General features: G+C 57.0%; 1 non-coding gene across 1 annotated transcript; it reads right to left on the bottom strand.

Annotated features, from left to right (window-relative positions):
* Window positions 1-13,439: 13,439 nt before the first annotated feature.
* TRNAA-UGC (transfer RNA alanine (anticodon UGC)) lies at window positions 13,440-13,511 on the bottom strand. The gene has a single exon. It is a non-coding gene; the product is annotated as a tRNA-Ala (tRNA).
* Window positions 13,512-15,254: the final 1,743 nt, after the last annotated feature.

Genomic DNA, 15,254 nt, shown 5'->3' with positions numbered 1-15,254 from the left:
GAGACCTGGACAGGCTGGAGAGCTGGGCAGAGAAGAACCTCATGAGGTTCAGCAAGGGCAAGTGCAGAGTCCTGCACCTACAGAAAAATAACCCTAGGCATCAGTACAAGCAGGGGGTTGACCTGCTGGAGAGCAGCTCTGCAGAGAAAGACCTGGGAGTGCTGGTGCACAACAAGTTGACCATGAGCCAGCAATGTGCCCTTGTGGCCAAGAAGGCCAATGGCCTCCAGGGCTGCATTAGGAAGAGTGTTGCCCGCAGGTGGAGGGAGGTGATCCTGCCCCTCTACTCAGCCCTGGGGAGGCCTCATCTCGAGTACTGTGTCCAGTTCTGGGCTCCCCAGGACGAGAGAGACATGGAGCTACTGGAGAGAGTCCAGCGGAGGGCTACAAAGATGATCAGAGGACTGGAGCACCTGCCCTCCGAGGAACGGCTGTGAGAGCTGGGCCTCTTTAGCCTGGAGAGGAGAAGACTGAGGGGGGATCTTATCAATGTGTACAGGTACCTGAAGGGAGGGTGTCAAGGCGACAGGGACAAACTCTTTTCAGTACTCCCATGTGACAGGAAAAAGAGGCAATGGGCAGAAATTGAAGCACAGGAAGTCCCGCCTGAACATGAGGGGGAATGTCTTCACTGTGAGAGTGACAGAGCACTGGAACAGGTTGCCCAGAGGGGTTGTGGAGTCTCCTTCTCTGGAGATCTTCAAGGCCCGCCTGGATGCAACCCTGTCTGACTTGCTCTGGGTGACCCTGCTGAGCAGGCACGTTGGCCTAGATGATCTCCAGAGCTCCCTTCCAACCTTACCCATTCTGTGATTCTCTGCATGTCTCTCACAGCACAGCCCGCCCCTCCCAGGCACTCATTGGCTCTCTGCCTCCCCGCGCTAGCTGATTGGACAGGCAGCACAGAGGGCTGGGGCAGCAGGAGGCGCCGTTGCCAGGCGACGGGGGCGGCGCGGGCGGGGCCGGCGCTTCCCTCCCTGACAGGAACCAGGAGCCTGGCGGCTGGAGCCAGGAAGTTCAGAAAATGATCTCAGGTGAAGAGGGGTTTTGTTACACTTTTCAGGTTTTAAAATTCTTTGTGTTCTTATTGTCCTTCACTTTGTTGTCGTTTTTTTAAATATACTGGTCTTTTGGGGGGGGGGGGAATTTTCTTCCTTTTTAAAGGAAAGTGAAACTGAGGTGGGGTGCAGTCACAGGGTCATGGATGTCAGTGCCAGTGGAGGTGCCTTGTTCCCCTCTGCCTTGCCTCCATCTGCGGCTCCAAGGGTCTCTGATCTTCTGCAGGTCCTCTGGGAGGGCTGCCAGGGCCGGGCAGGTACCTCAGATATACGAGAGCCTCTCCAAGGGCCCCTGGATGCTTGCAGTGAGATGCCTGAGCTCTGCCTGAAAAGGTGAAGAACCATTTTCAACATTTGCCAAACAAGAACACACACTCATCAGCTAAGATGACTGAATGATTTTAATATAAATGTCAGTGTTCCCCATGAGGAACTAATGTAAATTTTCAGGCAGGGTATGAGTCTCAGGAGAAGAATACAGCCGTTGACTCGTGTTACCACTGCTCTGCCTGTTTTGCTGTGGATGTAATCTCACTAATCGCATATTTCCACATATGCTGATGAAAGGGATCATTTCTAAAGGCACCCTAGGAACTGGACATATGCACTTTCCTTTGCTTTCTGGGACTGGAAATGCCCTGAGGACCCTTCCCAGTAAAACTCCTCTGCGATTGCATGAATGGAAAGACCCTGAGCACAGAGCCAGGCTCCGCCTGTCTTGTGAGCTGCACTACTGATGAGCAAGGGGCAGAGCCCATGGCCGGCCCCACACTCCTTCATGCACCTCTACCTCTGAGCAGGACAGAGCCTGGGTCCAGGGTAGCGCTCTGCTCATGGCCCCACCACAGGCTGCTCCCTGTACAGGGTGAAACCCCAAAACTCCCAGCATGGAGCTGCTGTCAGAGCAGCATCCTCAGGCCTCAGTGGCCTCCGTCCTCCCCCGGCCAGCTGCTGGGCCCCAAGTTGGGCTGCTCACCCTGCCCCAGTGCTCCCCGCCCTGCCCTGTCCTTGCTCTGGTGCTGGCTGGCCACTCCGGGCCAGCTCAGCTCCACCAACCTCATGAGGGAGAAGGGGCTTGGGGGAGCCTATCGGTGGGCTGAGGGGAGGCTGGCATCCTGCTGCCTGTCTGGGGCTAGATCCTCGGTGTGGGGAAAGGTGGGGAGGGGCAGAGTTCATTGAGCTGCTGCCTGCAGAGCTGGTCCGTGCAGTGCAAAGAGAGGGGCTGGGAGCCAGAAGCAAAGGAGGCAGGAGGCCAGGCAGGGGCCACAGTGGGTGCTGCTGCAGTGCGACAGCTGTCGAGTTGCCTCCCTTGCGAAAGGTCCCCCTGGGCAGGAACAGGCTGCTCACAGGTTCGCATGCTGCCCTCCAAGCAGGATGGGACATATGAGGAGCGGCTTGGGCTGCCCCATGCTCAGGGCCAGCTGCCTGGGGCTGGCACAGCTTTCCCAGAGGCACCTCCAGCTCATCAGCCTCTGCTCCAGTATGGCTGGTGTGGGGCCAAGAGCCAGTAGAGCAGGACAGAACAAGCGCTGCTGGGAGAGTGTCGGGCGGAGATTCATAGGTCTCTGGCAGAGCCTGGGGCTTTGGAAAACTCCCTGATGCACCCCAAGTGGCTCCGTCTGCCTCTTTCACCCTGCCCTGTGCTCCTCTCCCATCTCTCCAGGACTCTCTTTCTCACAGGGAGAAGAGGGAGGGCCTCCACCAGCTCCGCACTGCCGTTTCCACCCCCATCCTTTGCAGTTGCATGTACCTGGCTCTACCCACTTGCCTTCACCACAGCCATGCTTGCACTGGAAGTCCATTAAAATCCCAGTGCTATGATCCTCAAGCTGCCATCCACCCCAAACCTGGAGCCTGGCTGGCCACAGAGGCATCAGCCATGCAGTGTCCCAGCTATGTAGCCAAGGGCAGGGGTCTCCACCCCAATTGCCCTGCTCCTCCCCTAGCTCCTGGCACTGCTGCTGCTGTGCCCATGCCTATCCCTCCTGCCACCAGACTGCCTTGAGGCCCAAGGCAGCTCCAGCTTCCTGGAGGTCTGTGCTGAAGCCTTGGAGGTTGGACTGGCACCAGCAGGGTGGGTTGGGAGAGGGAAGCTTCCCTCTGGCATGCTGGGGCTGGGGATCACTCTGGAGCTGGGCACATCTTCTCCGCTGGGGCAGGGGAGGAGGGAAAGAGCTATCCCAGGGCAGCTCTGAAAGCCGCTTTCAGACAGGGTTTGTCCCATGGGAGCACACTGAGCTGCTGGGGGCAAGGCACTCACCAGGCCTCAGCAATAGCCTGCTGCCTTCGGCCTCTCCCAAATCTTTGGTGCAAAATGACCAGCACAGGAATATCTGATGCCAAAGCGGTGGTAACCTCAGGAGTCTGACGCAGGCCAGTGAATGGCTCAGGGAAGGACCTGCACCGCAGCAGCAGCAGGTGATGAGGAAACAGCTGTTCTCCTCCTCCTCCACCTCCTGCACACTTCTCCACAGCCCCACACTGCCCCAGCCTCCTCTATACAGTTCCTGCACAGGCCTGGCAGCTCCTGGCAGCAGAGCGGGACTGAGAGCAGCCGCAGTGCCTGGCCACCCCCAGCCTCACCAGGACGTGTGTTCAGAGGCCATGGCTGGGCAGGAGAGAGCAGCCTCAGGGCAAAGAGGGGGTTGACAGCACCTAAAATGCAGAAGGAACTCAGCATGTGTATACACACTAGAGTGTGCACACACCGTGCAAAGTACTCACTTACTCAAAAGTGTGCACATGCACCGTAGTATACACACACCCCACAGTGTGCATACACACACCAAAGTGCACATGCCTAACCAAAGAGATGAGCAATGCAAGCGTACTCCAAGAGCACCCCCTTCACAATGAACTGGACTGTGTGGTGGAAGGACCATGGGAGCAGGCAGAGCTGGTGCTGGGCAGGGAGCTGCCCAGAGCCCCTCAGCCAGGCTCCAGGCCTCCCCCTGCACCACACTGCCAACCAGCACCCGGCCATAGGCAAAGGGCAGCATCCCCCTGCCTGGGGCTGGGCATGGGGCTGGGCTCAGGGATGTTCCCATGCCCACACCACCAGGACAGTGCTGACACTGGAGCCCCCGGCACAACCCCAGGTGGGGGGTTTCTGTGGCACAGCACGCAGCACGTTCGGCTGTTAACAGAAAGGTTGTTGGTTGGAGCCCACCCAGGGATGGTGCCCCCGTGGTGGGGTGCCTGGGGGACTGTGCTGCTCGGCACCCTGGCTTTTGCTCACAGTCCCCAGGAAGGATCCCAGACAAAGCAGTGGGAACCTCAGGGGTCTGACGGAGGCTGGGGAAGGCCCAGGGCCCAGGGAAGGACCTGTGTCCTGAGGCAGGGCTGCTGTGAGCAGGGGGGTCACGGCTGCTGGGCTGGTGCCACTGACCTTCCCCTTCACCCCTGTGTGTGTGTGCAGAGGTAGGTCTTGCTGGGGGTGGGGGGATGGGGAGGCTCACCGGGAGGGAATGGGGAGAGGAATCAGAAGTGTTTAGGATCAGCACCAAGCAGAAGGCACACCCTTTGCTAGGGCTAAAAGAGAGTAAATCAGGGTTTAGTGAATACTATCCATTCTGCCCTCTGTCCTCCGCAAAGAAGAGCAGAAAGGCAATCTTCAGCAGACACAAATGGAACCCAAGAGTGTTCCCAAAGCATCTCATGGCCCCGTCTTCACCAGCCCCTTCATGTGATGCCACCTCCATACACCTCCCTGCTCTTTCATGAGCGGTAAACTCCCTGCACCTCCCCTGCTCGCAGGGAATGCTCTTTTCCACTCCCAGGAACTGACGTGGGAAACCCAGAGGGAAAAGGCAAAATTCCCCTCCCCACTTCTCCAGAGGTCCAGCCCTGGCCAGGTGGCTCTGGGACAGCACATCTGCTGGAGGCTAGCACATGCACGCTCCTGGGAGATGTCCCTCTGGACCAAATGGGATGGGCAGGGGACCAGGAGAGCAGCACGGAGGATGCATGTGTGTCTTGCTGAAGCTGAGCTGAGCTGTGCTGTGCCATGCCCATCCCTGGTAGGAAGGACAGGAGAGGGACCAGCGTGTGCCCGTGCTGGGTGGTCATGTCTGTACCTCTGCTTCCTGAATGGGGAGAAGGGAGGGAGCAGTGCCATGGGGCAGCCAAAGGGGCCAGCTGAGTCCCTGCTGCCGTGACCGTGCAGGGATGTGGGAGCACTTCAGAGCTATGCTTGCTGTGCAGGCGGCTCTGCCAGAGACCCCTGTAGCCGGGACAGTGCTTCATTTGCCCTGAGCACAACGTGGGTGGAGAGGACAGCGCTCACCACCCAGCCTGTGCTTGATCCTTGGCCTGAGTTGTTGGCTGGAGAGAGGCTGAGACTGGAGACGCAGCGGGACGCAGTGGGTGGTAGACGCAGCTGAGCTCCAGCTGGGAGAGCAGGGTTCAGCAGCAGCAAGAGCTGCTGTGGGGCGGCAGGAGCAGGGCTTCTCCCTCTGTGCAGGGACAGGGAGCTGGAGCTGGCTGGGCAGGGCTGGGCAGCCAGATGGGGGAGTAGGCTTGGGTGAGGGAAGTGGGGAGGATGGATGGAGGCATTGGTGCCATGAGCTGGTCGTGAGGGGACAGAAAACGCAAAAGTCAAATCTCTGTGCAATGTTCAGGAAAAGTTTTATTAAGAAATAAATAACCCCCCCCCCCCAAAAAAAAAGGAAATTTGGAGAAGACTAACTGCTTGTCAATGGAAGCAGAAGCCCCCTTCCTGATGGGTCCTTGCCTCTTACAGATGCTTCTGGAAAAAAGCTCTGGAGGAAATGCCAGCCTTTCTCCAGGGGAGTTCTCCCAAAGCACTCTTCTCTCTTCTGTTGCCTGCTTGGGTCTCCAGCCAAGGACTCCAGAAGGGGAAATCTTCACAGGGCTTCAGATGGGAGGAAAGACAAGAACGCCCTCGCCCATTATCTGGAAGTGATATTCCACCTGGAGGGCCACAGAAAAGAAACGGCAAAGAGGACTGCTGGCATCTGTGCTTTCCCAGGGCGCAAAGGGCATTTCTCATCCTCTCTCCTGCCGCTTGGCTTGAGCCTTCCCGGCAGCGCTCTTACGCCCCGAAGCTCATAGGGGCAGGTCTCAAAATCCCAGTTTGGATCTCACCAATGAGCTCAATAATCACAGAACTAAAGGGAAACTGCCCATGCCCTCTCCCTGAAAGGCCCAGCAGGTACCTTCCCACAGGAAAAAGGGCCAAAGAGGGGCTTCTGAGGTGCTTCCTGAGAATGCCGGAGGGACAAATGCCCTCCAGAACTAGCGGGTGACCTGCACCTTTTCAAGCAAGGCCCAGATGTGGTTGGTCACTGGCCAAGTGAACACGCAGGCAGGGATCTCTCCTACCCACTGCCCATAGGACTGCGCTTTTCCACACGTCCCCGTGGCACAAGCAGGACCTCAGGCTGTAGCACGCACCTCTCCTGGCCACCTCTGGATTTTCTTCACCAGTTTCTCCGGTGGGGGCATGGCTTCAGCACTGCCCTTTGTCCTGCCTTGCACCACCTTCCTGGAGCAGCTGCCTGCGATGGCCGGGAGCCCCCTGAAAAGACACCTTGTGGGCAGGTGCTGGGAGCACAGGGGCACTTGGGTCTCTGTCCTGCACTCACTGGCTGGGCACCTGCCTCTGCGGCACAAGGCCCTTCTGCCAGAGAAGGAGATGGGTTCCGCTGACTGTGTTCACACCCACAGGGACAGAGACCACCCCCAGCTGAAATGCCCGGGGCTGCAGGATGTGCCCTCGGGAACGCTCTGCGTGCCCAGACACGGGCTCGCTCTGGATGCAGCCCGGAGAGGAGCAGCCTTCTCTACCAAGACAGGCTCCAAGAGACACCCTTACCCCATCCTGCCAAATGTATTACAAATGGCCTGGTGGTCCCCAGTGCCCTGTGCTTAGGCATGGAGAACAGATTGTTCCTGGAGACGCAGGGTCAAAGAAGGAGAAAGTGGTCAGGGCTGTCAAGGCATTCTCGCCATCGAGGGCTCAGGAGTCCCCGGGGCATGTGATAAAGGACATTCAGAGCTGCTGTGAACCTTGTGTGCAGAGGAAACATCTCCCCCAGACATGCACTAGGCTACAGGCTCACCCTCACCCACTCCTCCATGGCTCTCACCTGCCAGCAGGCGCTTTGTCCTCTGCTTTCTTCCCTTTCCCCTTCTGCTTCGTGGGAGCTGTTATTTTGGCAGGAGGATGCCTCGCTCTGAGGGGGAGGTGCTTGGCGGGAAGATTTCCTGTAAGCAGGAGAGAAGAAAACACTTCAGGACAGCATTGAGGAGGCCTTTGGAATGGGAAGGCTCTTCAGATGTGCTCCAGCCTGTGATAACAGTGTGAGGCCTCAAGATGACTCCTTCTAGGCCTTCTTTCCTGGGTGGTCTTTGGCCCTTCCGCACACTGGCTTCTCTCTGCCTTGTTTTTCCCAACCTACTCTCAGGGGCTTTTCTCATTCAATGACAACTCACTGGTCCCATGAAATAGCTCAGCCTCTCTGTGACCTGCAGCTCCCGGCACAATTTAGGATTCACATTGCACAAGGACAGTGCTAACTTTTGCCTCCCTTCTGCACCAACACCTCCAGCGCAAGAACACTTTGCAGTGCACCCCAGAGCACTGAGTGCCGTGGCAAAGGGGGAAAGTTTATCTGGGAGGCATCAGCTGCAGCTGGGAGTGTTGGGCTGCCGGGAGGTCGTGTTCCCTCAGGAATCACTCCAGATGTCCCGGACTGGGAACGCAGCGTCACCTCCGGTGCCTGATGCTACCTGAGCCATGGCACTGTCGCCTTGCCTCCACTGCCTGGCCAAAGAGGACGGAAGCAGAAGGCACAAACCCCTGCCAGGATCCAGCGTTCCCATTACCTTTCTTGGCCCTGGTGTCCTCTTTTGCCTTCTCCTCTTCCTGCGGGGGCTTTGCAGGTGCCACAGGGGGCTTTCTAGATGGACTGTCAGCATTGTACCTGGAAAGAGGAAAAAGCTGCCAGTCTAAAGGGAGGGCACCACACTTCCTTTGCACCTTGTGTCCATAATGGGGACACAGGGGCATTAGGGAGCTCCCAAGAAGCCCCTCTTTGTCCAAAGCACAATAGGCAGAACATGCCAGATGCTGGAGGAGTGTATCAGCAAGCTGAGAGACATGCTGAAGACCTCCAGCATCTGCAGGGGCAGGAGCTTCCTTCTCTGCCTCTTGCAGAGCTTCCCTAGCCTTCCTGTGAGAAGGGGTGCTTGGCAGCACCAGTTCTAATGCCCCTCTCACCCACCGTATCACCTGCAGGCTCTCCAAATCTCATCTCCGTGCCTCTGCAAAAAGGAACCACCATCTCCCAGACAACTAATGGGACAAAACACTGAGCAGGATGGGAGCCAGCACAAAGCTCTCCACAACCCCACTGCGCACAGGCTTCGCTTTGCCCTAGACAGGCCTCCCCACAGAAGACATTTGACTCAAGACAACATGTTCAGCACACATTTGATTCATGCATGTCTCACAGAAGACAAGAAAACATCCTGAGCCAGTGACCAGCAGGAACCTGCACTTTGATCCACACTGGAAAGTATTCCTCTCCAATGACTTCCTGAGCAGCTTTCACAAGCACTGGCAACACAGGGCTACCAGACGAGTCCCGAGAAGCTGCTGGCTTCGCCAGCCGGGGCTAAGAAGTGAATGTACTCACTCAGGAAAGACAATGACACGACCAGAACGGGTCTGCAAAGCAGCAGTTTCGGAGCCTGAGAGGACTGAATCCCTCATCTCTGGCATCTGCAAAGGGGAGAGACACACGAGAGATGATGCCAAGACAGTTGTCTCAGGGCGCACAAGGGCAGCACACTTTCCCACTGCTCAGAGAAGCAGCTGCCTCTGAAACACGGAATTTCTCTGTGCCTCTCCGCAGCCCCTCAGTTGTGCAGCAGAGCAGCTTACAGGAAATGGAGGAGAAAGGGTGAGAAGACTTCCAGGCTTTTTGCAAGGCTGAGAATCGAGAGATGCAGTCAGGAGACCAGGTCCTGCCTAGTGCAGAGGTCTGGCCTGCAGCCGGCTTGCATCTCTGCCTTAACCCATGAGAGGAGGCTCAGCTCAGCCTCCTTTCACAGCTCAGCCTTCCTGCTGCACCTGAAGGACCACGCTGAAGGACGGGGCTGCACTAGAGACCTGGCCAAGGCCACTGGGCTCCAACGACTCTCTCTGCGACATGCTGCAGCCATCACTAGCAGCGTGCAAATGCTCACATTTGGACAGAAAGATGCCCTTCATGGTGGCGAGACTCCAGGGCCCTGGCAAGAGCTGCTCAACACAACTAGACCAGCACAGCAAGAGCAGCAAGAGGGCTCTGGTCGCACAGGGGCCTTGGTCTGCCTAAGCCTCTGCTTCGTGTCCAGAGAGTGGGGCGAGCAATGATTCCTGCAAAAACAAACCTACTTGGAGACAGAGGTAGAAATGCCAAAGAGCAAGAGGACCAGGGGGATCCAATATTCTGAGCAGCTGCCCCATGGGAGAGATGAAAGACACTCAGGCCCTCCAGCTGCAAAGGGAGAGCACTGAGGTCAGCAGAGGTTTCACGGAGCTGCTTCACATGCCCGCTGGCCCAGGCAAGGGGAGGAGGGATCACTCCCTTGCCCTCACTCCACCCTAGGGCAAAAATGTCCCATGGAGGCATCAGGCCGAGCTCCCAAAGGGACATGCAGAAATAGTGTCACCCAGCATCAGGGGAAAGTGCTGAACTCGCTGCCTTACTGTCCCAGACACAGTCCAGGGAGACATGGGTTCAGATGTGGTCCTGACACAAAGCAGCACTAAACCATGGCTTTCTGTCAGGAGGGAAGTCTCTGTGGAAAAAGCACACAGGACCGGCCCTTTTCTGGGACTTTTCCCTCGTGCACATGAAAATGAGCTCTGGGACTGGATGATTTTTTGGGGCAGAGCCAGCACAGCTATTCCCAGGGCCGTCCTTGTTGCCAAGTCCTCTGGATGCTCAAGACCGGCTGTCCCGGGAGCTGACATTACTCTCAGCTGGGATTCTCCATGCACCTGGATAGGTCACAGCAGGCTGACAGCATTGCATTCACTGGTGCTTTCCAGAGGACGACAGGTAGTGCTGGAGGAATGGGGAACTCACCGCGAGAAGAGCTTCGAGCAGCTGCTCTGTCCCATTGAGCCTCTTCAGAAAGTCCCTGCAAAACCTCATTTTCACAGCTGCTCCTTGAATTACAAGTGTGCCAAGGCCCTTCAGCACAAGGGCCACGTTCTTCCCGCTCTGCAGGCAGCGGGAGAAAAGCCGCATGGTCTCTTCTATGCACGCCTCCACTGTCTTCCGAGGAACAGAGAGGGCCGAGGCTATGTGAGCGTACTTGAGGGGCTCGGAGAGCTTATGACCTGGGAAGCAGCAGAAGGGGAACGCAGTCAGTAGCAGAGAAGCAGCAGCCCCAAGACATCTGGCTTGTTGACAGTTGTGAAAGCAAGTCTGGGAGAGAGGGAGTGTGACTGTAATGTGCATGATGTTGTCCTGGTGCTTTAAAACCCCCTGAAGCTGTTCTCCACAGCTGCTGAAGGAATTCTAGCTTCCTAACAGTCACTGCTGCCCAGCAGTTAGGCACACCCCAAGGATGTCCCCAGGGGAAGCAAGCGGTTCAGCCTCTCCTCTTACCAGGAGCATAGGCCAGGTCATAGGCGAGGCCGGGAAGCTCTGCAATACTCCGCGACAGATGGAACACGGGCCTGCGAACAGTGAGAAGAGCATGCTTCCCACCACCGACTTGTTCGGTTACTACGTCAAATGTGCCAAGGCGAATAACTCGGACTCCCTGCAAACAGGAAGGAAGAGAAGAACGATGAGACTGGCAGCTGGACAGGCCGGGCACTTGTCAGGGCGTGGGGATGGTGCTCGGTGCCCTGCTCCATCCTGCTGTACAAAGGGGACAGACAAAGCGCTGGACAAAGCTTTGGAGAAACCTTGGGGCCCTTCTTTGGAAGACCTTTCCAGATGCTTTCATCCCCCTCCTCTTCACCCTCTCAACTCTGCCAGTCAAAGCAGAGAAGTCATCCCACAGACACACAAGCTCCAGGAGAAGGCTTCCCGGGGCAGGCCCCGCAAGGCACACCCACCTGGTTCAGCATCAGCTGCCGCACAATGTAGTCAGACACCTCTTCCCAGACAGCAAGCTGCTCTGGAAGAGAAGGGAAAGACCCGTCATGCTCTGGGGGCAGCTCTCAGCTGCTCCGTACCTGCCTCAGCCGGAGGATGAGCAGTGCGAGCGTCCTCCAAGAGCACCCCCTCCCCAACAAGGCCCCATTCCCTGCAGGGGCTGAGGTGGGCACTGCCTCCAGGCGATACCCTGCCAGACCTGGGGAGGATCCCTGCTAGACCTGAGGAGGATCTCCGGAAGGCCTTACCCCAGCTGGGGAGTGCTGGCACCCCCTGTCCACGCCGTTTCCCATGGGCAGCGTCCCAGAGCTCCATCCTGATCCTGCGTGCTCTGGGTCACCCCTGCAGTGGCAGGTGATGAGGAAGCAGCTCCTCTCCTCTTCCTCCTCCTCCTGCACACTTCTGTACAACCCCACACTGCCCTGACCTCCGCTCCCTGGCTCCTGCTCAGGCTCGGCAGCTCTTGGCAGCAGAGAGGTGCCGAGAGCAGCCCCAGCGCCTGCGCTAGACCAGCCTCACTGGGACATGTGGGGAGAGGCCGGGTCTGGGTGGGGGAGGGCAACTGTGGCTGTGACACAGGATGTCTCCTGTGACCACAGCCCGTGTCACAGAGAGGCACGGCCCCCATCACCCCCAGGGCCCTGGCCAGGGCTGGCCCTGCAGCAGGATGGGGCTGAACGGGGCACTCAGGGTGTGTGCTTTGGAGTCCTCCTTTGCTTCAAAAGGTTTCCGTCGCAGCCCTGCGCTGTGCCGCAGCAGCACCTGGCACCCAGGAGCACCCACAGCCCTCCCAGCTGTCACTGCCCACAGCCAGGACCACAGCTTGGGTGGTTCCTCCCTGTCCCCTCTGCACCAGGACCTCCTCTAGTACAGTGCCAATCTGCCCCACTTGCTCACCACTCTCTGGGTCCTCCTAAAACATCTATTGATCTTACAAAATGAAAGCCAGGAAGAGAAAGGGCCAGGAGGGGTGGACTGAGATGAGAAGGGGCCGCAAAGACCTGGACCAAACCCTGCTGGTACTGCACTGGCCAGGGACCCAAAGAGGGTCGCAGGCATCTGTGACTGCCCCACTCCATCATTACATCTGCCCTACCAGAACTTATGGTTCTGGCAGGTTGTCCAGAGCCAGACTTAGGGGGTGGGGGGCACTGAGACAATCAGAAAATTGCAGATTCAGAGAAAGTTGGGGGAGACTCCACAATCTCTCTGGGCAGCTTCTTCCAGTGCTCGTTACTCAAAAAAGAAGTTTTCCCTCACACACAGGTGGAACTTCCTGTGTTTCAGCTGGTGCGCACCGCCTCTTGTCCTGCTGCTTGGCACCACTGAAAAGAGTGTGACCCTCATCCTCTTGACACCCTCCCTTCTGGTACTTGTACACGTTGATAAGATCCCCTCTCAATCGTCCCTTCTGCAGGCTGCCACTGCCTTTCTTGGCCACAAGAGCACATTGCTGGCTCATGGTCAACTTAGTGTCCACCACCACTCCCAGGTCCTTCTCCGCAGAGCTGCTCTCCAGCAGCTCAGCCTCCAGCTTGCACTGGTGCATGGGGTTATACCTCCCCACGTGCAGGACCGTGCACTTGCCCTTGTTGAACTTCATGAGGTTCCACTCCCCCCACCTCTCCAGCCTCTCCAGGTCTCTCAAATGGCAGCACAGTCTTCTGATGCATCAGCTGCTCCTCCCAGTTTATTATCGTCGGCACACTTGCTGAGGAGCACTTTGTACCTTCGTCCAGGTCCCTGGCGACTAAGTTGAAGAAGAGTGGCCCCAGTACGGAGCCCTGGAGGGACATCACTGGCCTCCAACTAGACTCTGCACTGCTGATGACAACCCCCTGAGCTCTGCCGTTCAGTCACTTCTCAAGCCACCTCACTGGCCGCTCATCTAGCCCACACTTCTTGCCTATGAGGATGCTATGGGAGACAGTGTTTAAAAGCTTACTGAAGTCAAGGGAGACAACCTCCACTGCTCTCCCGCTCTCTCCCCAGCCACTTGTTCCATCATGGAAGGCTAGGGGTGGATGAACAGTGAGTCCAGAGCTTATGGGTGAGGATGACTAGGCAGGCTAACATGGCAGACACTGCTGTAGGTGTTTACAACAAGCCACCAGCTCAGGAAGAGGAAGTTGATGAGGCTTTTGATGGACGGCAGGAAGCAGCCTCCCAATCAGAGACCCAGGCTCACCCAGGGGACTTCCACCACCCTTATATCTGCTGGGAAGACAACACAGCGAGGCACAAAAGTCCTTGCTGGAGATGCTGGGGACTGAACCCAGGACCTCCTGCATGCAAAGCAGGCGCTCTTCCACTGAGCTACATCCCCTTACACATGGCATATGTCGTTGGGGGCTGATCTTTAGGGTGCCCTCTCCTCCCATGCCATGTCCCTGACAAGCACAGCACCCTTGTGCCCTGCTGCCCTCAGACCCTCCCCAGAAAACTCCATTCAGACCCTCGTGCCAGGCCGCGGGGGAAGCTGGCCTTGCCTCTGCCCTGGGACTGCTCCTGCACAGGACCACCCCACAGAGCGCTGCCCCTGCAGCATCTCTGCAGCTAATTGGGTCAGGAGGAGAGTGTCACTGCAGGCGCTGCTGCCAGGCTCTGGCCCTGCCAGGGGAGGCTCGATGGAGAGGGGCAAGCCCCTTCCCTGAGTCACCTCTGCCAGCGCAGGCAGCACTCCTGTGTGCGTCACCTGTGTCCGCGAGGGCAGCAGCAGGAGGGAGTGGTGTGAGGGAAATGCCCTCCCCAGGGGGATGTGACCACAGCTCCGATTGCCCCCAGGGTGTGGGGTGGAGGGAGCAGGGGAGCAGGCAGAGCTGGTGCTGGGCAGGGAGCTGCCCAGAGCCCCTCAGCCAGGCTCCAGGCCTCCCCCTGCACCACGCTGTCCACCAGCACCCGGCCATGGGCAAAGGGCAGCATCCCCCTGCCTGGGGCTGGGTACGGGGTTGCGCTCAGGGACATTCCCATTCTTGCAGCACCAGGACAGTGCTGACACTGGAGTCCCCAGCACAGCCCCAGGTGGGGGGTTTCTGTGGGCCAACCGGCAGTGCATTTGGCTGTAAACAGAAAGGTTGTTGGTGGAACCCACCCAGGGACAGTGGAACAGGGAACCGAGCCTGGGGTTGCTGATTTGATTCCAAATGGAATTACAGTATAATGGCCTTGCAATACCTCTTGTAATACCTCTGCAGGAAAGCAAAATTGGACCCCCACGGGAACACCGGCGCTCTGTTGGAATGATGCTGTGGAAACCCTCCAAGAGCCAACAAGACTCAAGGACAAGGGAGAGAGGATCTTGGAAAACAGTATTGCAAAGGACAACCGGCTCCAGCCAAATAACCGTGAGGAAACCACAACACTTTGAAGAACGTCAGGAACAGAGAGGACAAAAACAGCAGAATAACCCAGAGGAACTTACAAGTTCATTAGGGCCTATTAACCTAGTAAAGTGCACCCCTCAAAATGAATAATGAGATGGTAATGACATGATAATGATGTTACCACCTTCTTCTCTGCTTCCTATGCTAATTAACACGGATGTTAAAGCACAAGCACAGAGCAAGAATGTGATGTGATAAAACTGTAACCAACAGAAAAATCTGTATAAAGTACTTCCTGAAAAGTGTTTATAGATAAAGAATGAGAAAGGGAAAAGGTGTGCTAGCTTTGTGGATCTACCACCTAGCACCCATCCCTGTGCAGAAATGAACAAGTATTTCGATCCTGCGCGTCTATTGGTTAGTTGCATACTCGGTAAAAGAACCCAATTTGGGACAACAATGATACAGCCCCAAACAAGCCACCATGCCTCTGGGTCAACATGCCCTGTCTGTGCTCCTTTTCCCACGGAACAGTCTGGCTCGCTTCCATCCCCTACCTCCTCAAAATCTGCTGCATTTTCCCATGCAGTAGGTGTGCTCTGACACTTTGTCTCTATGTACGATCTGGTCGACACAGTTTTCAGTTTAAAGCCTGTTTGCATGTGTTCATACATGTCTGTCTGCATGGATACATAGTTATTAGTTACATGGCAGCCTATTCCACCCGGGTCTGTATTCTCTTCCAA

Source organism: Rhea pennata, unplaced genomic scaffold (genome assembly GCF_028389875.1).
Source record: "Rhea pennata isolate bPtePen1 unplaced genomic scaffold, bPtePen1.pri scaffold_26, whole genome shotgun sequence".
In the NCBI taxonomy this organism is placed as follows: Eukaryota; Metazoa; Chordata; class Aves; order Rheiformes; family Rheidae; genus Rhea; species Rhea pennata.
The sequence above is the reverse complement of the archived record's forward strand: the minus strand, read 5'-3'. Positions and strand labels throughout refer to the sequence as shown.